The sequence below is a fragment of the Mustela nigripes genome, chromosome X (assembly GCF_022355385.1).
Source record: "Mustela nigripes isolate SB6536 chromosome X, MUSNIG.SB6536, whole genome shotgun sequence".
Classification (NCBI taxonomy): Eukaryota; Metazoa; Chordata; class Mammalia; order Carnivora; family Mustelidae; genus Mustela; species Mustela nigripes.
In genome coordinates this window covers 81,458,241-81,481,758 of record NC_081575.1, presented here as the reverse complement: position 1 = coordinate 81,481,758, position 23,518 = coordinate 81,458,241, and the positions used below count along the sequence as shown (strand labels likewise).

The following is a 23,518-nucleotide window of genomic DNA, read 5'->3' as shown; positions in this document are numbered from 1 at the left end:
CCTCATACAGAGATATACCCTTAAAAGTAGAGATTTCCTTTCTAAATATAAATGTCCCTCACAAAAGGGTAATTTCTACTCTGTTTCCAGACCTTCCATGTGCCTGCTGTTTCTCAAAATAATCAACTCAAAATATATATACCAAATATACTAAAAGGCGTATTTTGGGGTAGATTTTCTGGTCTCCTGTACTCCACTCTGTTCTAAGTAAAATCAGCTTCTTGGCAGAGCTGTGGAGTTACCGGTCCTCTAGTCTTGCCTCTCCCATTGGGCAGAACTTCTGTGCTCTTGCACTGAAAATAGGGCTGGGGACAGGGATGGTGGCCTGCTTTTCCTAGAGTGACACCTCTGTCCTGAAAGTGGGTGCAGAAAGGGACTGTATCTCCTATCTTTTTCTGATTGTCTCTCCCTGCATAGAGCCACCACCCTATGAGCAGGATCTGAGGGTGGGGTTTGCTATTGGGGCTCCAGTATTGCCTTGCTTAGGATACAGCTTCCTCCACACACCATGGGTGGTGGTGGGAGGGGGAAGGGAGCCCTGGTCTTCTCTGCCATGGACTAGAGCTTCTATAATATAGAACTTGTGGGTGGGTGGTGGGAGCAGATGAGAGATGCCTACAACCCGCCCCTCTTGGGGTACAACTGCAGCCCTAATACTGGGAGCTGTGGGTAAATGGGGCCCCCATCTTCTTGGCTGGACTTTCTTGGAGGTAGAGCTTCTGTAACATGGAGCTGGGTAGGGTCAGAGTTTGAGGTAGGAAAGCAGGTTCTAGCTCAAGTGCCAGACTCCTGCTGTTCTAAGTGTTTATTAGATTTTCTTGAATAAATGCTTTTCAATTTGCTGTATGATCTTAGGTTATTTGCTTTCCAGAACTTTAAATGGTTGTGTTTTATAATTTTTCCCCATTGTTTTTTTTTAATGGGATGAGAGTCCACTGAGCTCTTCACACTGTCCAGAAGTCCCATCTGTCTTACGACTCTTTTTGAAAGTACCACAATCCAAGTAAAAACAGATGAAATGCAGCAAATATAATAAAGGCTTGTATTCAGAAAGACTTTTTCCTATAATGTGTCCATGCCTCAGCGGAACCTGCTGACGAGGATCTCTGTCCCAGAGAGAGCATGGTGACTCATGCTTTCTTTTGTCCTTGGAGGCTTGAAAACCCCTTTTTAAGTTTATTTATTTTTTTAGTAGTCTCTACACCCATTATGAGGCTCAGACTCACGACACTGAAATCAAGAGTCATACGCCTGCCTTTGTTTAAGGCAAGAGCAGCCTTAGAGTTCTCTTGCCTCTGTCCCTGGGTATATTCCTGCTTCTATAGCAACAGCTACTTACTTGCCCAAGGATAAAGCCATCATAAGCTGCAGTCAGTTGTCAGGGACAAAACACTCATGGCATCTGCCAGGAAGACCACCCAGCATGCTGTTTTCATCCCTTTCCCTTGCTCATGCCACACCTCCCCTGCTTAGTCACTCAGCAAACATCTGTGGTGCATCCATGAAGGGTGGTCTTGGGGCATAGCAGGGAAACTCACAAAGTTCTCCTCATGTGGGCTGACATGATGTCTCTATCTTCATTTTTTAAAAGATTTTATTTATTTGAGAGAGAGAGAGAGAGCAAGAGAGAGCACGGATGTGGTGAGGGGCAGAGAGAGAAGCAGACTCTCTGCTGAGCAGGGGGCCTGATGCTATACAGGGCTCCATCAGAGGACTCTGGGACCATGACCTGAGCCAAAGGCAGACGCTTAACCAACTGAGCCACCCAGGCTGACATGCTGTCTCTCTCTCTCTCAAATAAATAAAATCATTTATATATTTGACAGAGAGAATGAGATCACAAGCAGGCAGAGAGGCAGGCAGAGAGAGAGGGGGAAGGCAGACTCCCTGCTGAGCAGAGAGCCCGATGCGGGGCTCCATTCCAGGCCCCTGGGATCACGACCTGAGCCAAAGGCAGAGGCTTAACCCACTGAGCCACCCATGCGCCCCTGACATGCTGTCTCTTAAAAGGAATGTTTTTTTTTCTCTACTTTTTGCCTTCCCATTTATCCCTGACCTAAATCACCATTTCCCTTTCCTCTGAAATTCTGCATTTCCTAAAATGGGGACTGAGCATTCCAGCCTTCATCATTGGATGCTCCTGTGGTGAGTGAGCTTGTTTGGTCTTGCTCATTGTTCTCTGCAACTTGATGCCTGTTCTGCAATAAAGGGATCCTATCCTCGTTCTTTACCATTTCTAGAACATCTGTTTATTGTTTGGGAATTTTGTTTGACTGACTATCACATGCGTAATTCTGTCCTAAAACAACTACTACGGGGTCTTAAGAAAATACCTTGCATTTGTATAGCACTTGTGTATAGGATCGGTGTTAACGTGTTGTCCTGATGTTTTCACTATAATTCTGTGATTTCCTGAGGGCAAAAAGGAATCAGTATTTTCCCTCCTTTTACATAATGGAACATTGATCCCACGAAAGGTAATTTTAGGGACTCATCTAGGGTAAGAATGGATCTGAGGTCTTACTCATCTAGAGTAAGGATGGATCTGAGGTCTCCCACCTCCTAGCCTTCCACAGGACTCTAGAATTAGGAAGTACCCTCCCATCAAAGATCGATCAGTACCTTAGGCTAGAACACAATTTGGTGTGCTGAGAGTTCTCTCAGTCATTTGGGATGGGATGAGAGACATTGAACTGTCGGCTGCACTCTGCAGGTAACTTGCAGACTTCCATTTCCCTCCTGTATCCTCCTCTACAAAATCAGTAGCTAAGATGCACAAATAGGGTTTCTCTCTAATTGTTATATTTATAATTGCTGGCAGACATTCCAGCTCCACTGCCCAGCTGTATGGGTTCCCACCTTCTGGGCCAGACCAAATTGATCTCCTTTGATCTTGGTTTCCTATATGTAAAATAGGGGCTAATACCTCTTTCTCATTTATACCTCAACAAGTCATAGGTTATAATATAGATGCCCTAGAATAAGACACGATGACCCAAAGTTAAAAGATCAGGCCAAAAGGAAGAGCCCACTGTAGCCCCAGCTCTAACAAGGATTATTTTCCAGCTACCAAGGAATGGAGTAATTTTTTTTTTTTTGAGTAATTTTTTGCCCTGCAGCCTCCTGGAGGACTGATGTCTCATCTGTGAATTTGGTGCAGAATACTTCCAGCCTTATGCTGATCTCAATCTTGTTTCTCCTTCCTTATTGGATTATGCTAATATATTTGTATAGTCTGCTATTTTTAAAGTAGTGCCTTCTATATTATCGCACACAATTCCTAAAATAACTCTTGTGACTTAGGCAGGCCAAGTATTGTCTTTTCCACTTCTCTCCTCTCAGCTTCTTCACCCCGTCAGCACGAGTCCCTTCCTGGAGCCTCCCTGCATTACCTCCTCCAGGAAGCTTGCCTGATTGGAATCTGGGAGAGCACAGCACTCAGTGTAGAGGTGGGGCCCGAGACATTTGAATGAATGCATGAATTCAGGACTGCCCAGTAGAGTCACTGTCACTTGACAATGGAAAACGGAGGTTCTGACCTTTTTTGGGGAGGTTATTTTATCTAAGTACAAAATGCTAAGGTTTTAAAACATGACCATATCTGACATTTGGGGAATGGGCACCATAAAATTCTTACCATGTGATTATCTTGTTATTACATTAGCACCATTTTTTTTTTACACCAAAGTGGGGAAATGTACAACTGCAAAGCTTTTTATTTCTATATAAAGCCTAGATGCTTTTAGTGGCACTCACTACTTCCTTTAAATGTGCTGAGAGGCTGGAAAGTTTGGAAACCATCTTTCAGCTTTGCTCTGGAGGAACTGTGTGATATTGTCTGAGATTTTGTTTGTTCCCCCCTCACCAGGAGGTTAAAATAATCCTCTTCTGTTTAATGTCTATAGCCACAAAATGAAAGATGTATTTTGTGAAACTTGGGGGCAAAGGTAATTATTCAGATGATTCAGGCCAAAATCCATCATGCCATGAAGGGGGAAAACAAAGTGTACAGTTGGAGCTGAGCTATCCAGCTTGCGTCTTGGCATCTCTCAAGTTCATGGAATAAATTATTCCTTTGCTTGTATTAGTAGAGAATTTGGGGGGGAGATCTATTAGTTTATTAAGACTGATAACTGAATGTTTTCAGGCTACTGACCTTACAACTGAAGGATAACAGAGACCCAGGGAACCTCTAAATCCTGGGAAAATACTAGGATTCTAAAGTTCTTCTACCTTCCAAGGGCACCCCTAAATTACATTCAGAGTGAGGCAGGAGAAAAGGAGTGCTCACTTGGTTGAGTACCCAGTGTGTGCTGGACACTGCACTGGGTGTTTAATATAACTTCTTTCCCCCTTTAAATACTCATGACAACACACTGCGATCAGAATTTATAGATGAGAAAATCAAGGTTCAAAGAAATTCAAGTGCCTCAAACAGCTGGCCAACCTAGGATGAGAACCTCTAAAACTTCGCTAGTTCCTCAAATTCTTGAATCATTTATGACAATTACACCTGCTTCTGGAACATTCTAGGTGTAATTCAAGTTAGTTCATTATCAGTTAGATTCATTATTGAGCACATACAGTGTGTGGGCATAATGCTGGGAGCTGAACACCCTAAGATGAATAAGTCAAGGCCCAAGCTGTTAAGGAATCTGATACAACACCAGGTGAGTCTGATACACATCTTCGTGACAGTAGTACAATGTGAGCAAACTGCTGTGGGATTGCAAAGGAGGTGTGGCTCAGTGGTCTCCTAGGAAAGTCCTTAAGGGCCACCACAGGAGGGAGAGGTCTAAAACTCCAGGGTCACCTGGGGCAGGATCTGTTCTCCTCCTGCACTAAGCCATGTGGTTAAATGGAGAACCCCATGTAAGTTAGTTTACAGCAAGAAGCAATGGTACAGATCAAAAAGAGTCTGGCATTTGAGCAGAGGGGTTCTGGGCTCAGATCCCAGCTCTGTCATTTACAATGTGTGTCATGTGGTGCAAGTTATTTAACCTGAGTGTTAGGGCTTGCTTTTCTAAAAATATTAGGATAAAAATGCCAGTTTTGTGGGATTGTTGTGAAGCAGAATCTCAAGATCCTTTACATTTTGGTTCTACTCTGTCTTCACCAATGTGGAAATATATGTAAATTTTTATCTCTTGTCCTCCAGACAGAGAGCCCTTTGAGGACACAGTGAGAAGCCAGAGCCAGTACACTCTACAATCTCAGGTGAAAAAAGACCAGACCCAGGAGGAAAGCAGTCAGGCAGGCACCATGAAGTAAGCCAGAAAAAGATCAGCCCCAGGGTCTGGCCAGGACACTCAGATGTAACATCTCAGTGATCTGTTGGAAAACAAACCAAACAGGAATTATATTTACCAGTGATATTATCTGGGTGCAGATGAAGAGGGGCAAACCATAAATATTAAGAAGCCAGGGCTGTGGGTGCCTGGGTGGCTCAGTCAGTTAAGCATCTGCCTTCTGCTCAGGTCATGATCCCAGTGTCCTGGGATGGAGCCCCACATTGGGCTCCCTGCTCAGCATGGAGTCTGCTTCTCCCTCTCCCACTCTCCCCTGCTCTCTCTCTCAAATAAATAAATAAAAATCTTAAAATAAAAGTAGCCAGGGCTGGGAAGACAGGCAGAAAGGATTTAATAGCCAGTCTAGTGAAGAAGAAGGCCAACTCTGGAATGAGGCATGCTCCCCCCAAATCCTGGGCTGTGCTCTAGAAGTTAATGAGACAGATTGTCACTAGGCTGTGCTGCAGCTGGGAAAGGAGCTAATGGGACTTCAGATCACCTGTCCTCAGGCCAACAGTAGCCATGTGTCACCAAGTAGGGAGGCCAGTAACCCTCTTAGAACCATTCATCTGAAACTGTAGGTATGATGCATGTTTGCTTCTCAGCTTCTTATTAGTGACATTGTTTCCCTATCTTGGCCAGGCTGCAATAGGAGACAGTTACCTGATTACCTAGCTAGATAGAGATGCCTCTTGGGAAGGCTCAAGAGGGGTTCATGGATAGAAAAGGGAGACATGGGCACATGGGGCACAGTGAGAAGACAGATACTCTCTTGGCTTTGCTGTGTGAACCTTGGGTAACAGGTACATCCTAAATTACTGGATTTGGATGGATGGTGGAGGCAGGAGTGTATGAATACCTGAATTCCTTTAAAAAAAACTTTTTTTTTAAAGGTTTTATTTATTTATCAGAGAGAGAGAGAGGGGGAGAGAGCAAGCACAGGCAGACAGAATGGCAGGCAGAGGCAGAGGGAGAAGCAGGCTCCCAAGGAGCCCGATGTGGGACTCGATCCCAGGACGCTGGGATCGTGACCTGAGCCGAAGGCAGCTGCTTAACCAACTGAGCCACCCAGGCGTCCCCCTGAATTCCTTTAGATGGGGGAATGGGGCAAAGGGAGAGAGAAAATCTTATGTAGCACAAGCCCGATGTGGGGCTCGATCTCATGACCCTAAGATCATGACCTGAGCTGAATTCGAGAGCTGGATGCTTAACCGACTGAGCCACCCAGGTGCCCCTGAATGTTTAACAAGCAAACAAAAGTCTGGCTTTATAAGTGACCTTGGCCATAATCACAGTTGTATTTGGGAATCGGGAAGACCACTCTTAGGTTCAGTGAAGGAATCACAGAACTCAGCAAAGCTATTATGCTCATGGTTATGGATTATTCTAGTGAAAAGATACAGATTAAATCAGCAATGGAAAAAGGCTCATAGGACAGAGTCTAGAAAAAAGACTAGGTGTGAGCTTCCAGTTGTTTTCTCCCAGTGGAGTCATATGGACAGTGATTAATTGTCTTCAGTAATGACATGTGACAACATATGTGAGGTATTAGTATTATCAACTAGGGAAGCTCACCAGAACCTTGGTGCAGGGTTTTTATAGGGTGCCAATCATGTAGCTGTGGGCGCCCATGTAATTAACCTTAGCTGTTCAGTCTCCAGCTTCCCAGAGGTCAAGCTGATACCATATAATCCAAGGCCCCCACCATAAACCACACTGGTGTCATAAACCATTTGGTGTGACCTCAGATAAACAAAGATACTCTTAACAAGCAGGAAATTCCAAGGGCTTAGTGGCTCTCTCTAAGGAGCTGGGCATGGGTCAAACCTTTCTTTGGGGTTTTCAAGGTTTGCACAACCCAGATCTGCTGAGTTATCCTTTACTGCACAATGGCAGAAACACAGGAGTGCTAGTCCCCTTCGTTCCAGGAGAACAGCATTGCTTTGGCATGTGGCTCGATGGTCTAAAATATGTGTATGACTCTTCTCTGCCCAGCTGAAATCTGATGTGGATGCTGTGTTTGGCGGAGCTTGGTGGTAATGTTCTGAAGAGGGAAATGCACTAGATCAGGAGGAGGAAATATCGGTCGGCATCGGAGCTCTGTGCTAATTGACTATGAAGCCACAGAGAAGTCCCTCAACCTACTTGGTTCTAGCATCATCCCCTATCAGACAAGACTGATCTTACTTAATCTACCTCTTGTAGGTAACAACAACTCTTGCTGGGAGGATCAGATTACACAGTAAATGCAAAGTCAACTTGAAAATCTAACACAATACACAAATGAGATATCTGTGATTAAAAGTGCTTTGCTGTTCAATAGATTTTCAGGTGAAAAAACACAATTCCTGATCCAGAATATTGGTTGGGGCCAGTAGTAATTTAAATAAAAAATTTTTTAGAACTTTTAAAAAAAGATTTTATTTATTTCTTTGAGAGAGAGAGAGAGAGAGAGACAGAGAGAGTGAGAATACTAGTGCGGTGAAGGGCAGAGGGCGAAGCAGACTCCCCGCTGAGCAGAGAGCCTGATGCATGGCTCGATCCTGGGACTCTAGGATCATGACCTGAGCTGAAGGCTGAACCACCCAGGTGCCCTAAGACCTTCTTTTCTTTTTTTAAGATTTTATTTATTTGACAGAGAGAGATCACAAGTAGGCAGAGAGGCAAGCAGAGAGAGAGAGAGAGAGAGAGAGAGGAGGAAACAGGCTCCCTGCTGAGCAGAGAGCCCGATGTGGGACTCGATCCCAGGACCCTGAGATCATGACCTGAGCTGAAGGCAGAGGCTTAACCTACTGAGCCACCAACGCGCCCCAAGACCTTATTTTCTTAAAAATATGTTTTATCATTTAACTGAGAGAGAGAGAAAGCAGGAGCAGGGGGAGGGGGAGAGGGAGAAGCAGACTCCTCGCGGAGCAGGGAGCCTGATGCAATACTCTATCCAGGAACCCTGGGATCATGACCTGAGCCCAAGGTGGGTGCTTAACTAAGCCACCCAGGTGCCCTCGACCTTATGTTTTGAACAGTTTTAGTCACAGCAAAGTTGAACAGAAGGTACAGAGAGTTTCCATATATTCCCTACTTCTATACATGCACAGCCTCTCTCACTATCAAAATCTGCCACTAGAGTGGCAGAAACTTACATTTGCTATATTGAGGAACCTACATTTACATATTATCACTCAAAAAGTCCACAGTTCACATTAAGGTTTACTGTTGGTGTTGTACATTCTATGGGTTTGCACAAATGTATCATGACTTGTAGCCACCATTATAGTATCATAAAGAGTAGTTTTGGCAACGGTAGATTTTACTTTGTTTACAACTTTAGGGGGCACTATTCACAAAGACTGCAGCATAATCATACTCTTTTTGGAATTGTGCACTGCGGAAACCATGATCCTGGGAAGGATCTATAAGAATCTATTTGGAAGTTTTTAGACCCATGTTTAACTAGGCTGTGCTAAAATCAGATTCTTGTAGGTAAGGCCATTTTTAGATTCCCCTAAGTATAAAGAGTGTGAAAAGCAGTTTACTACAAATTATTTGCTGTAGATAAGAATTATTGGGGTGCCTGGGTGGCTCAGTCATTGGGCGTTTGTCTTCGGCTCAGGTCATGATCCCAGCATCCTGGGATCAAGCCCCGAATTTGGCTCCTTGCTCAGCGGGGAGCCTGCTTCCCCCTCTCCCACTCCCCCTCCTTGTGTTCCCTTTCTCATTATCTCCTTCAAATAAATAAAATCTTAAAGAAGATTATTGATCATTTTCCTGTGGAACTGCTTTTTTTTTTTTTTTTTTTTTTTACCAATAGTCTTTCTGACACAGAAGGATGGAAAAACTTTGACTCTTGATGTTTAGGAACTCAAACACTGGCTCAGTTGAGAGATGCATTTGAGTGAGGGGCTCTTGGACCCAAATCATATTATCACAAGTGGCTCCCTATTCCTCCTCCCAGGGTTCTCCTCTCACAGAGTTGACTTAGAAAGGCCAAGTCTTTCAGTTTTCAGTTATGAATTCGCCTTAGGGTGCATGGGAAGGTTTCATTTTCATGATTCTTCTATCCTTGTTGCCAACGGTAGCTGAGAGTTGATGACATTGAACGTATTATGCTACCAAATTTAAAGGACAGTGACATTCATTGTGTCATTAATTAAATTGTACTCATTTAATTGATTAGACAAAATGCAAATGTGAAAAAATGCTTTTCAATATTTTTTTCCTTCTTATTTATATCAGCCAGTAGAGATTCTTAATTAGGACTTTCACAGAAAGTATTCTATAAGCTGAGCTTTTCCTTCCTCTTGACCACTCACTATGTTAAATATCCTTTCCATTCAAAAGTTAGGGGAGGATAGTTGATTTCAGTCTTACCTGGCCTACACAATCTACATTTCTTAGATCATTGCCATTGCTTTCTCTCTGCTTTATACACAGCTTTTGCCATACTGCTCCTTTCACTAGATGAGGGCTACAGAGACTAACAAAAGTGGTGGCTTTTATTTTCTCCCTCAAGAGGGCATTGTAAAAGAATATTTTTTTCACATAATTTGTAAAAAATAAAATATGGCAATTGACTTCATTTGCATTACTTAAAGAACTAATAAGACTTTTAGAATGTTTGGTCATGCATGTAAGTAAAGAAGTTTGATCCCTTGGGGAGCCTGGGTGGCTCAGTCGGTTAAGCATCTGCCTTTTGTTCAGGTCAGGATCCCAGGGTCCTGGGATTGAGTCCCATTGAGTCCCTCTTCAGGGTCCCTGCTTGGCAGGGGAGTCCGCTTCTCCCTCTCCCTCTGTCCCTCGTCCTTGTTCGTGCACTCTCTCCCTCTTGCAAATAAATAAATAAAATCTTTTTAAAAAAAGAAAAAAATGATCCTTTAATTTTGTTTGCGTATTTTGAGTAGTTTTTTCATTACTGATTCCTACAAATATCCCTTCCTCATGCTCTTGCTGCTGTTTTTGAAATCACTCCTGCCCCTCTTGCTGGATGTCTTCTTCTTCCCAGTACTGACCTTGCTAATTTCTAAGAGCCTAGAGTTTTCAATGCAGGACTGAGGAGGGCATAAGAGATCACTGAGGGTAGGATCAATTAGCATACCAGTTGGCATGTCCCTTAGAGGGGGTGTTCAGACAGCTGTTCTGGACTCTTGATGATCTTGCCTCTACATACATGTCTTTATTTTTCCTTTTAATTAATTAATTATTAAAGACTTTTTTTTATTGATTTTTAGAGAGTGAAAGAGTGAGAGAGGGCATGTGCGAGCATGAAGCAAGCAAGGCAAAGGGGCAGAGGGAGAGACAGAATCCCAAGCAGACTCCATGCTGAGTACAGAACCCAACACAGAGCTTGATCCCACGACCCTGAGATGACCTAAGCCAAAATCAACAGTTGGAAACCTAACCAACTCAACCACCCAGGTACCCCTGTTTTCCCTTTTTAAAAGCATTGCTTGTCTTCTGCCCACCTCCACTGAACTCTCTCACATTCCCAACAACATCAACTATTTGTTTTTAAATATAAATGTTCACCTTCCCATGGATCAAGAAGAGCCAGGAAAAAGCCAAACAGAAGGGGAAGATGCCTGGAAAGGCACTGAAGCCCTAAGGGAGATACTTTTTTTTTTTCCCCTTTGGGAGAACTGACCTTCCAGAGAAAACAAATTATCACCCTCATCTTTGTGCTGTGATATCATTAAAGTGACATTATGTACTGATACCCCTCACTTTATGTTCATGACCTTAACGCCAAATTAATCTATTGTCACATGGAGTTAGCAAGTTTGTTAATGGCGACTGATCAAAAGCCTGAATTGTTCAAGAAAAGCAGCTTTGGACACACAAACAACAGGAAAAATTACCTGGTGGTGATGGAACATTCCTGCTTGCAAAGGAATGACATTCCCATTGTCTATTTTTGGGAACTTCTGCTCTGCTGTCTGAAGTGCGTTTAAGTGCCTAGAGAGAAGAAAATCCCCAATTAATATGGAGCATGTCCTACACGGTCTCACCAGTGTATTCATTTAGCTAGTGAGCATTCATTAAGTTCTGATTCTTTTTTTTTTTTTTTTTCATTAAGTTCTGATTCTGAGTCCAAGCCCTTACCATACATTTTTTCCATTCATAGAAATAATATATGACTTGTGAGTATCTGCTGAGGAATCATTTATGAAGAGTTTGTGATCACTGCCTTTGAATAGCTTTTAGACATGTCACAGAGAAAATGAATCAATAGCCATGTGTGTGACACAGTGTGACCACATGGGGTACTATTATAGAGAAGGAATCCCAAATGTAGCCTTGGGCAATTGAGGAGGGTGAGAAGGTGGCATCTAAGCTGAACTCTGGAGGACTAGACACAAGATATAGGGCTTAGCTTGGTAAAGAAGGTGGTCACATTCCAAGTGGAGGGAACAGCAGTGCACAGGCCTGGAAAAGCATTACAAGTATAGATGCAATGCAAAGCCATTGAAAAGTTGTAGGGAAGAGTGGATCTGATCATATTCACCTTTTAGAAAGCTGTCTCTAGTTTCAGCATGGAAAGTTGACCATGGAAAGGCAAACATAGAGGTGGAGAAATGAAGTTGGTGGTCTTTATTTCTCCTGTGAAGGATGGTGGTAGCTGGCTGGAAGGTAGCGAAGTCAAAGATGGAGAGAAGTGAACATCTTCAATATATGCAGGTGACCCTTAAACAACACAGGGGTTAGGAGTGGCAATCTCTACCCTCCAGCAGTTAAAAATTTACATACAACTTTTGACTCCCCCCAAACTTACCTACTCATGGCTATGAGTGTAGGTTCCAGTGTTGACTGGATGCCTTATTGATAGCATAAATAGTCGATCAACGCATATTTTGTATGTTACATGTATTATATACTGTATTCTTACGATAAAGCAAGCTAGAGAAAGGAAAATGTTAAGAAAATCGTAAGGAGGAGAAAAATACCTTTATAGCACTGTACTGTATTTATTGAACCCGCACAGCTCAAACCTCTGTTTAGGAGGCAGAAGAGTCAACCAGATTGGCTGGATGATTAGATGTGGTGGAGGGCCCGATATTGGAAAGACAGAAGTCAAATGCAGAGCTTCTGGCCTCCAGAAGCTTACAGAATGTTTGAAGGACATAACCTGTAAACAGAAACCTTGACCTACCTGTTTGGTGTAGTGCAAAGAGCCTGGGCTTTGAAATCAGCCAAATTTGCCTTGAATTTCTGTCATACCATCGATTAGCCACATGAACGAGATAGACCGCTTGAACACACTGCATCTCAGTCTCCTTATTACCTTACAGGTGGTTATGAGGTTTCGTATGTGAAAAGCTTGTGTTACCTAAGAAATATTCTATAAATATTAGTAAATATTTCTATAAAATTATAATTGTAATTATTACTCCACACCAGGAAGATAATACCAGTCATTATTATGCAAAACAGTTTAAAACTTTTATGGGTTAATGTACATATTTTGGGAGGTCAATATATATATATATTAAAGGGTATTTTTGCTCTTAAAGGATTTTGAGGAAGAGAAAACTCATTCTAGTGTGCAATTAGGAAAATAAATAGAAATATGTATAACATTTCTGAATATCTCAGGGCAATGGGTTCCACACCTCCCCTCAATCAACGTTTTATCCCTATAATGGGCAGGAAGTCCTTCCACATATCTGACTTCAGTCCCTCTTGCTTTATTTTTAGTCTGTCTGCTTTTGCCTGATTCTATTATGTTTCTTCTTGCCGGTTCCAAGTGTGGTTATTCTTTTGTCAGGGGGTGGGAGTGGCTTATTAATCTCGTCTCAGACATTATTTTGCTGGGGCTTTAACTGTGTTGTTCTGATTTCTTAGCTCGTCCTGAAGAATATATTGTTTTATTTTCCTGGAATTGATGTTGCCTTCTCTATACAGCTTGCTCACCAATTTTCTATGTAAACGAAATATTTACAGATTCTTTTTTTGCCCCCTAAATGTTCCCTTCTCTGATGGAAATGTTTTAGAATTAGATAGTAACAATGGCTGCACAGCATAGTAAATATACCAAATTGTGTACTTTAAAATAGCGAATTTTATGTTTTGTGAATTATATCTCAGTAAAATAAAATAGAAAATAAAATATTTTGGTTGTAAAATAAAATTGTGCTCTTCTTCTGCCATCTTTTGGTGGCTGTCTTTTTGAATGGCTTGGCAAAACATTGCCTAAGCCAGCATCATTGCAGTTCCAAAGAAGCCTTTTTTTTTTAAGATTTTTTTTATTCATTTATTTGACAGAGAGAGACCACAAGTAGGCAGAGAGGCAGGCAGAGAGAGAGGGGGAAGCAGGCTCCTTGCTGAGCAGAGATCCCTATGTGGGGCTCGATCCCAGGACCCTGGGATCATGACCTGAGCCGAAAGGAGAGGCTTAACCCACTGAGCCACCCAGGCACCCCCAAAGAAGCCATTTTAGATCCTTGATAATGCAGAAATGTTCATCCCTGCTTTATTTTATTTTAAAAAGATTTTATTTATTTATTTATTTGAGAAAGAGCGAGAGAGAGAGAGCACAAGCAGGAGGAAGGGCGGAGGGAGAGGAAGAAGTAGACTCCCAGTGGAGGAGGGAGCCCTACGCAGGGCTCGATCCCAGGACCCCAGGATCATGACCTGGGCTGAAGGCAGACACTTAATGTACTAAGCCACCCAGGTGCTGTCATCCCCACTTTATAGATGGGAACCTGAGGCAAAGAGAGGCACCTGACTGACCCAGAGTCACCCAGCTGCTAGACACCTGCAAAGAATGGATCAGACAGCACAATTGGGGGCTCCAGGCAAAGTGGACTTAGTGATTTCTGCTTTTAGAGTTTCCCCGAACCCCTTCTTCAAGGGTACCCACAGTCAGCTCTTGCTCTCTTCTGGTTTTCCTTCTTCTGATCAAATTTGCTTCTGAAAAGGATCTGGCCTACTTTCAGTGTATTTCAGAGCAGGTGCTACCATTCTCTAGGAGATTTTCCCTTAAATCCTTATCTGTATTTAGTAACCAGAAGGTATGGTTCCCTATAGGGAAAAGCAGGCACTAACAAGTTGGTAGGCAGCTCAGGGAGGGAATGTTCTGGGTTCTCCCCAGAGTTCTTCCAGTGCTGCCACATCACTCCATCTATTTTGTCTCTACCTAAAGCCAACTGTTTATCTGAGTAATGACTCTGTTCGTCTCCTCTGCTGTCCATGGTATTGGCTCTGAGGCTTCACTGTATGTGAGGCTGTATGGGGCAGACAGACCCAGTGTCTGACCCAAGCCTGTCCACAGACAGCTGGTAGACCCTGGTTGGGTTATTTGGAGCCTCAGTATCCTTATCTACAGTCTGGCCACAACAATCCTTATTTTATAGGATTGAATGGAAGCAAGTGTAGAGTTTCCAGGCCAGCATAGTGCTCGGATTGCTGAGCCTGGTAATTTCTCCTTTCTAGCTGCTTCTAAATCAAAACCCCTGAGCTTGGCCCATGTTTTCATTGCAGTTTCTATCTTCGGTGCGAGTCCCTGAGGCATAAAAAAAGAAAAAGGAAGTGCTCTTGGGATGGCTGCAATTTGTAATGAGTCCGCATGCCATAAGAAATCTTGTATATGCTGCCTGTACTGGGTTGAATTGTTTCCCTGCAAAAGATATATCCAGGATCTAGCCCCCCACCCCTGCCTAGTACCTGTGAGGGTGAACTTACGTGGACCTAGGCTGTGAAAATTAATAAAAGGAAATCTTGTTTAGAATGGAGTCTGGCGCGGGGTGCGCCTGGGTGGGTCAGTGGGTTGAGTCTCTGCCTTCGGCTCAGGCCGTGATCTCGCGGTCCTGGGATCGAGCCCCACATCAGGCTCTCTGCTCAGCGGGGAGCCTGCTTCCTCCTCTCTCTCTGCCTGCCTCTCTGCCTACTTGTGATCTCTTTCTCTGTCAAGTGAATAAATAAAATCTTGAGGAAAAAAAAAAAAAAAAAAGGAAAAAAAAATGGAGTCCAGGAGGTCAGCAGGGGGAGCTCTAACGTCCTACTACTTGTCAAGTGCAGACCCGACAGGTAGACATAAACCTTGCATGTTACTCCAGTGGAAGGAAGATAGGCTCTCCTCCTCCCTTGCCAACAGCCCAGCAAGTGAGAGACTGTCACAACGTGGCCCGTGAAAGGCCACTACACTTTGAACTCCCAGTTCATTTCAATGACATTTTTGTTTATAACAGCCTATCCAAGTTCCCCCTTTCCTCTATGAAAGAGTGTTCCTCTACTTTGTTCTGCAGACTTGCCTATGGTTTTGCCATAGCCTGCTTGTTGCAGATGGCAAGTCTGTGCTATTCCTGAATAAACCCATCATTTTAAAAAAAACTATTTTATTTATTTATTTGACAGAGATCACAAGTAGGCAAAGAGGCAGGCAGAGATAGAGAGGGGGAAGCAGGCTCCCTACTGAGCAGAGAGCCAGATGCAGGGCTTGATCTCAGGACCCTGGGATCATGACCTGAGCCGAAGACAGGCTTAACCCACTGAGCCACCCAGGCACCCCATGAATAAACCCATCTTTGCTGGTAAGATAACTGGTGGTTTTAACTTTAAGGCTAACAGGGACCTCTCGGAGTTTATTAAAGTGAGATCATCCTGGATTTAGGGAGAGCCCTAAATCCAATGACTGATGTCCCTTATAAAAGAAAGGAGAAGAAGGTTTGAGACACTGAGACACAGAGGAGAAAGCCTCGTGAATGTGGAGGTAGAGACTGGAGTTATGTTGCTACAATCAAAGGAAGCTGGGAGAGGCAAGGAAGGATTCTCCCCTACAGACTTCAGAGGGCGCTTGACCCTGATGACACCTTGATTTCAGACTTCTGGCCTCCAGAATAAATTTCTGTTGTTTCAAGTCACCAAATAACAATTTGTTAATTGGTGACAGCAGCCATAGGAAACTAATACACTGCCTGAAGGAAGGACAATTATTCATTAATGGATATGTCCGGAGAAACTAACATGCATGTTTGCTAGTGCTTTCCCATCTGGGTGCGTTTAGGGCATCAGGAGAGGCAGGAAGCCTCCCAGTAGCCATCTGTTCTCTCTCCGCATCTCCGGGCAAAGCTGCCACCTGCACAAGGATGGTCCCAGATTGCACGTGGTGGGGTTACTAACTGTGATGCATTACATGGGAGGCCCCTGTAGACCTCTTTACATGGAGGCAGAATAAATGCACAGCTCTATAAATATTCTCCCAGAAAGGTCTGGCCTGAAGCATGATTGCAATGGTGGTAATTACATCTCTCCAGGAACGCAAATTGCCAGTAACCATGGTGCTAAGCAGTAGCTGATAATTTTCTACTTTGACCAAAAATGTCTTGAAATTGCCTTTGATGAAATAGGGTCAACATTATTTTCCTTTTGATGCATTGCATCTATCCATTGAAATGGAAGGAATAAATCCATTACCAGCTTTCCTAGATAGATAGATAGATGATCTTTATGTTGATCCCTCCGGACTCACAGAAGCCAATGGAAAGGAAAAGTTGTAATACTAAGTTCATATACTTTAAGGGGATGGCAATTAAGAGCAAAGCCCTGTTAGCTTGCAGGGACAGCTTTGTGTCTCTGCCTGTAGGTCTGTGGGTATATGTGTGTGGGGGCCAGAGAGAAGCTGAGGTGGCCAGTCCTTCTCAACTTCTGTCCGATAGACAGCTGCTTACCCTACTCCTCGCCACTGGAATAAAATCTTTTGACATACATAGCATCCAAAAGTGATAAAATGCACAGTAGACCCAAGACATGATTTATGATTATGAGGACTCACAGCTAAAATCAACAAAGAAAGAGCTGGGTGGCTGTTAGTGTCAACAGAGGTTCATTGTCTAACACACCAAAGACAATGCTACAGATGCAGGGGTTATTCAAGCCCTCTCATTTGCTGGAAGCCACTTTGGTACCTCCTCCCTCACCTCTGAAGATTCCTTGGAGGGAAGAGGGAGTGGAATGTGTGCAAGTTTTGACAATGAATTCAACCTTCTCTCCTTAGCAGAGCTTAAGGGCCTACTTCCCAGAATGATCCCATCTGATATTTACATAACACTGGATTCAGTCCATCCCTCTCAGAGGAATTTACCAGTCAGGTCTCTGTCCAGGAGAGGACAACTGCAGAACAGCTAGCTTGTTTTCTCACACAGGACTCTGAGCACTACTCAGCCTGGACATGCTCCCATTCAACACCTTTTAGTGGAACAAGTTCATGCTAGGTAATAAGCAGTAAATATATCTATTATCCAGTGCCATCTTCCACCAATCCCTGGATGAGTTTTCAAAATCGAACTAAAATGTTTGAATAAGAATTGGGGAGAAGGAACTCAGGATTCTCGTTGAATTCCTACTGGGTAGAATCAAGAAAACCTGAATGCCTTTGGAATTTTAACTTTGTCCGTGAAATATAGGACAATTCAGGGTGTGTGGGTGTGTGTGTACGCATGTGCACCTATATTGGAGAATACAGTGAGCATTTGAGTATTTATGTCTTGCAGTTGCTGATGCAAGATGACTTGAAGACTTGAAAATTTTCAGCCATGCAAGTAATGTATTTGTTCAAGTTGGACAAAATAGGGACAAGAGCCATACGAATGATTGGGAGAATGACGTGAAGTTTGAAGAAGTTCGTGTGTGTAGCGATGGGAAATTGATGCTGAGGAGAGCTGGGAATGTGCCTTTGCTTCAGGGCTGTAAATCCCCAAAGAGGAATTTGCAGGGTAATGAGGGCACTAACAGAGAGGGAAATAGGCAGAAAGGAGCTGAGGTGTGTATTAGTCAGCTCAGGTTGGCATCACAAAATACTACCCAGTCTGTGGTATTTTCTTTTCTGTTTTCTGGAGCCCGAGAAGTCCAAAATCAAGGTGTCTGCAGCTTTGGCTTCTGGTGAGACCTCTCCTCCTGGCTTGCAGACAGCCACCTTCTTGCTGTGGGCTCATGTGGTGTCTTCTTTGTGAGTGCAGAGAGAGAGGGAGAGTGCACTCTCTTGTGTCTCTTCTATTTTTTTAAAATTTCAGATTTTAAAATTTTCAATCCAATATAGTTAACATATAGTGTTATATTAATTTCAGGTGTACAGTATAGTGATTCAGCAATTCTATATGTTACTCAGTGCTCATCAAGATAAGTGAACTCCTTAATCGCATCACCTATTTCATTCATCCTACCCCCCCCCCTCCACCCCCCTGCCACCTTCCCTGGAGTATCAGTTTGTTTTCAGTTAAGACTCTGTTCTTTGGTTTGTCTTTTTTTCCCCCGTTGTTTATATTGTTTTTTTAGATCCCACATATAAGTGAAATCATATGGTATTTTTCTTTCTCTGACTGACTTATTTTGCTTAACATTATACTGTCTCCATCCATGTTGTTGCACATGGCAAGATTTCATAGCTTTTATGGTTGAATAATATTCCATTGTGTATATATACCACTTCTTCATTATCCATTCATCAATCAGTGATCACTTGGGCTGCTTCCATAACTTGGCTATTGTAAATAATGCTTCAGTAAACATAGGGGTGCATATATCTTTTCAAATTAGTGTGTTAGTATTTGTTGGGTAAATACCAGTAGTGTAATTACTGGATCATATAGTGTTCTATTTTTAATTTTCTGAGGAAACTCCCTACTGTTTTGCAGAGTGGCTGTACCAGTTTGCGTTCCCACCAACAGTGCATGAGAGTTCCTTTTTCTCTACATCCTTGACAGCACTTGTTTCTTGTATTTTGGATTAGTGTCTCTCCTTTGAAGTGCACTAATCCTATTGGATCAGGGCCCTGCCCTTATGACCTTATTTAACCTTAATGACCTCCTCGAAGGCCTTATCTCCAAATACTCTCACACTGGGGGTTAGGGCTTCAATATATGAGTTTGGGTGGGGCATAGATGGGGGGAGACATGATTCAGTCCATAGCAGAGAGGAAACTATAGGCAGTGGAACAACTTCCCCGAGATAATGTGGGTATGTTGACTCCCTTCCCAGGGGAAATAAAAGCTCATTAGGCTGGTCCAGTTGCACAACATGCTGTAGGGAGAATCAATTTCTGGCCATTTGGTGATGTGAGAAAGGGAAGGGCAGACTAAAAGCTCAGGTTGCTTGGGAAATAACATCATTTGGTGAATGCTTTAATCTGGTAACCTCTCTGTTTCATGATGGAATACTAGTGGATTTTTACTGGACAGATAGTACTAGGTTAGGAAGGAAGGAAGGAATGAATGAATGAACAAAGAAGTTAGAGCCAGTAGAACTGTAGAATTGCAGCTATAATCCCCTGTGGGAGGGGATGGTGAATGAGAGGTAGTGCTTTCTCTTGCTCATGAAAGCAGTTACTGGCAATTTGTCCTGGCTAGCGAAACATCTGATATCATGACTCCAGGTGACTGTATAATAACCAATCGAGGAATAGAAATGGAACCATTATTTTTTCTGCCTGAAGAAATTTTTTTTCTGTCCTTTGATGTAAAGGCCAAAGGCTATTCACCATGCCACTGAGAATTATAAAATCTTTATGAAATATTTATCAAAGTTTTGAACTGAATGTGCGCTAGACAGGAAAGCTGGGCTAATTTAAATCCCCACTAGAGCAGTCTTCATGAGGTAAAATGAGATATAAAAATTAGGACTCCTGTGGAAGTCACGACATCCAATGCTGTGAGCTCATAGACAGCCACGGATTTTCATCTCCCTGGTGGCCAAATGGAAATCAGGCAGTGGCCAAAGGGAATGCAAAGAAACGCTCCTCTCTTACTATGATTGTGTAGATCTCATGGGCTCTTCAAAATGGCATGTGGGTCAGTGTTTACTGGAGCCTGGACTAGCACATGTTCTTTCTGGCATCTTAAGAGAAATAATCTCCAGGCTTGATATAAACCCTTGATCTTGTTTTGAAAACTTGGAGGTCAACGAATATTCACATTCGCATCTCATTTTCACCCTGATTTGTTAACCTGATCCTTGCCAAACCAGGCCCGAAAGAAAGCAGTTAGAACCTTGACCTTCTAATTTTAGATAAATACCAATCTCTACATTAAAAACAATACAAATATTTGTGAATTTATCATTGGGACATAGAATTGGTCCAGGTGATCCTCTTCTCTCAGCATTTGTATTTATATATTTATATATGAAGTTTAAAATATTTATAAGGGTGTCTATATCTGTATTGATCAGTTGCTGTAATGGACAGAAGGAGGGAAAAAGAGATAAACTTACAGGCTATGTCATATCATGGTAGAACACAAGGCTCGAACATAGGTTCATCCTTACTGAAACCCAACTGGTCTGACCTTCGGAAGGGCTTCCTCTCATTGAGCCTCAGGGCCTCCATCTGCAAATGCAGAGAATGAATTCATCTTTACTAAAGGCCCATCCAGTCTTTTGAATCTATAATCGGAAGTGTGGTGGTCAGATGCTCTTCTATACTCCACCACCTGGAGAGTGCATTCTGCTTTTATTTGCCGTTTTGGTGATGGGGAATTTGAAGCCTCGCAAAGCTATGAGAGGCGCAGAGCAACTGGAGCTCCTCTCCAACTCAAGTCTCTGGCTTCTGGCTGCCTCTCCACTGTATTAACTGCCCTGTAGGTGTGTGTTGACATCATAGCGGCCTATTCAGAATGCCATCCTGAATGACACCACTGACTGGACCAAAATGTTACATTATTAAAACATTGTGCAGAGTCTTCTTAATGAGATTTATCCTCCTAGAAACAGACATAACAGCAAACATATAAAACACATATAGTATCTTTAGTTCCTGACTATTACCAAAAACGTTTGAAGAAATTTACACACTAAGAACAGGAATAACAATCTCAAAAACCCAGGAGGAAAATTCCGGCAGAGAAGGCTCTGAGAAGCATCCCCAAATTAAGGGCTAGGGAAAATAGCCCTCCCTCTCTCTTTTTCTCTCTTCTTTCTTTTTTCCTTCTCTTTCCCCTCTTGACTTGTATTAAGTTTTCTGTATTATGTTTCTCTTTTCTGTTCTTTTCTTCTTTCCCATCTATCTTGTTTAAGGTAAATTGAGTCAGGTTTCTGAAACTTAAAGCCTCCTAGTAAACACATTTAATTCTCGTGGAAGCTCATTAGGTATGAACTATTATTATCCTCATTTTACAAATGAAGAAACTTGGGCACAGAAAGGTTAAAAATTGCCTGAAGTCACACAACCGATAAATATGTGGAGCTGGGATTTTAATCAATAAAGTCTGAATGGTGGGGCACCTGGGTGGCTCAGTTGTTAAGCAGCTGCCTTCAGCTGAGGTCATGATCCCGGGGTCCTGGGATGGAGCCCCGCATTGCGCTCCCTGCTCAGCAGGAAGCCTGCTTCTCCCCCACTCCCCCTGTTTGTGTTTCTTCTCTCGCTGTCTCTGTCAAATAAATAAAATCTTTTAAAAATGATTTTAAAAATAATTAAAAAGAAAGTCTGACACAATTAACCATTAATTTATGTGCTCCTAAGTGTGAAGGCAGATTTTAAACCAGGTCTGCTTGATTCAAACCCCAATGATTTGGACTTCCAGACTCTGCTACCTGTGATTAAAATGATGATAAATATCACAACAAGTGCCCTCTTTAATCCCCATCACCCATCTAGCCCAGACTCCCCACCTCCCTACCACAAGCCTCAGTTTGTATGATAAGAGTCACTTACGGCTTGTTTCCCTCTCTCCTTTTATTGTGATGAGCCCTGGGTGTTGTATGTAAGCGATGAATCACTGAATTCTACTCTAGAAACCAATATTGCACTGTATGTTAACTAACAAAATTTAAATAAAAAATAAATTTAAAAAACGATGATGAGCATGATAATGACAATAACAGTAATGATTACCGTAGCTAACATTTATTTTTTATTTTATTTATTTTTAAAGATTTTATTTATTTATTTGACAGAGAGAGACAGAGCATAAGCAGGAGGAGTGGCAGAGAGAGAGGGAGAGGGAGAGGGAGAAGCAGGCTCCCTGCTGAGCAGGGAGCCCCATGTGAGGCTCAATCCCACTGACATCATGACCTCAGCTAAAGGCAGATGCTTACCGGACTGAGCCACCCAGGCACCCCTGCAGGTCACACTTATTGAACTTTTATAGCATATCTGCATTAGTCTAAATATGTCAAATAAATTAACTCATTTAATCCTCACAAAAACCCTGTGAGGTTAGAAATACTATGAGGTGTTTAGAAATACTCAGTTCTAGTCATATTCATATACTGAGAAACAGAAAATTTATTTCTAAAAACTTTTAATTAAGATATAATTCATATACCATAAAATTTACCCTTTTAATGTGTAAAATTTAGTGATTTTTAGTATATTCATTATGTTGCATGACCATCGCCACTGTATAATTGTGGAACATTTTCATCACCCCAAAACGAAGGCCGGTATGAGTTAGCACTCTCTATCCGCCCCTCTCCCGGCTGCCCCACCCCCCAGCCTCTAGCAACCACTCATCTACTTTCTGTCTCTATGGATCTATCCATTCTGGACATTTCATATAAATGGAATCATACAATATGTGGCCTTTTGTGTCTGGTTTCTTTCACTTGGAATAGAGGAAAAACAGCTACCATTGATTGGTTGCCATGACTACGGTGTCCTAAGCACTGTTATCAGGAGCTTTGTGTGCATTATCTCTAATCCTCCCAATAACCTTGTGGCAGAGTAAAACTATTATCTTCATTTTAATGAGAAGACAGAGTCACAGTGCTGCTCAGTAACCTGAATAGAGTGCAACAGCTCATAAATGGCAGAGTTAAAATGCAAACCTAGGTCTCTCTGTATCCAAATCCCACACCCTTGGCACTCCATCCCTCTGCCTCAAGGCCACATGAAAATGTGGGATAGTAATGTGGTGGTCTTGAAGCTAGGGCAAAGGAGTCAAGTCAGCCTGATGGTGGTGAAAAGTACAGTCCCAAGCTCTCCCGGACTGGTGCCTGTCAGTAGGTGGGGAGAGGGAGCACGCCCTCCTGAGCCTGTGCTATAGACCTCAGCAAACCTGTCTGCTGAGGTCCTGCTCGACCTCTTCTCTCTGGAGCTCCCTTGAGGCCCCAGGTATACCCTTTGGTTTTACTCAGTTTGGATGTGTAGGTTGAAGAGCTTGTGTGGTGGAATTTTAGTATTTCTTCGTCTGACTTTGGGGTACAGATGGAATCATGATGAAGCAAGTCAACATTTTATGGAGGGAAGAAAAAGAATCGATGAAATTTCATCAAGCATTCTCCAAAGTATGCAGCTCAAGTACACTTCC

The 23,518-nt window shown here is 42.7% G+C and overlaps 1 protein-coding gene and 1 long non-coding RNA gene across 9 annotated transcripts in view; one reads left to right on the top strand and one right to left on the bottom strand.

The window, feature by feature from the left end:
• Positions 1-23,518, top strand: part of PAGE4 (PAGE family member 4) — a 151,821-nt gene that overhangs the window by 56,057 nt on the left and 72,246 nt on the right. The window lies entirely within an intron of this gene.
• LOC132006900 (uncharacterized) overlaps positions 4,998-23,518 on the bottom strand; it is a 39,995-nt gene continuing 21,474 nt past the window's right edge. Inside the window, exons 2-3 of the long non-coding RNA XR_009401246.1 lie at positions 11,141-11,237; positions 4,998-5,331 (exon numbers count right to left, since the gene is read on the bottom strand). This is a non-coding gene — a long non-coding RNA (uncharacterized LOC132006900). The remainder of the gene's footprint in view (positions 5,332-11,140; positions 11,238-23,518) is intronic.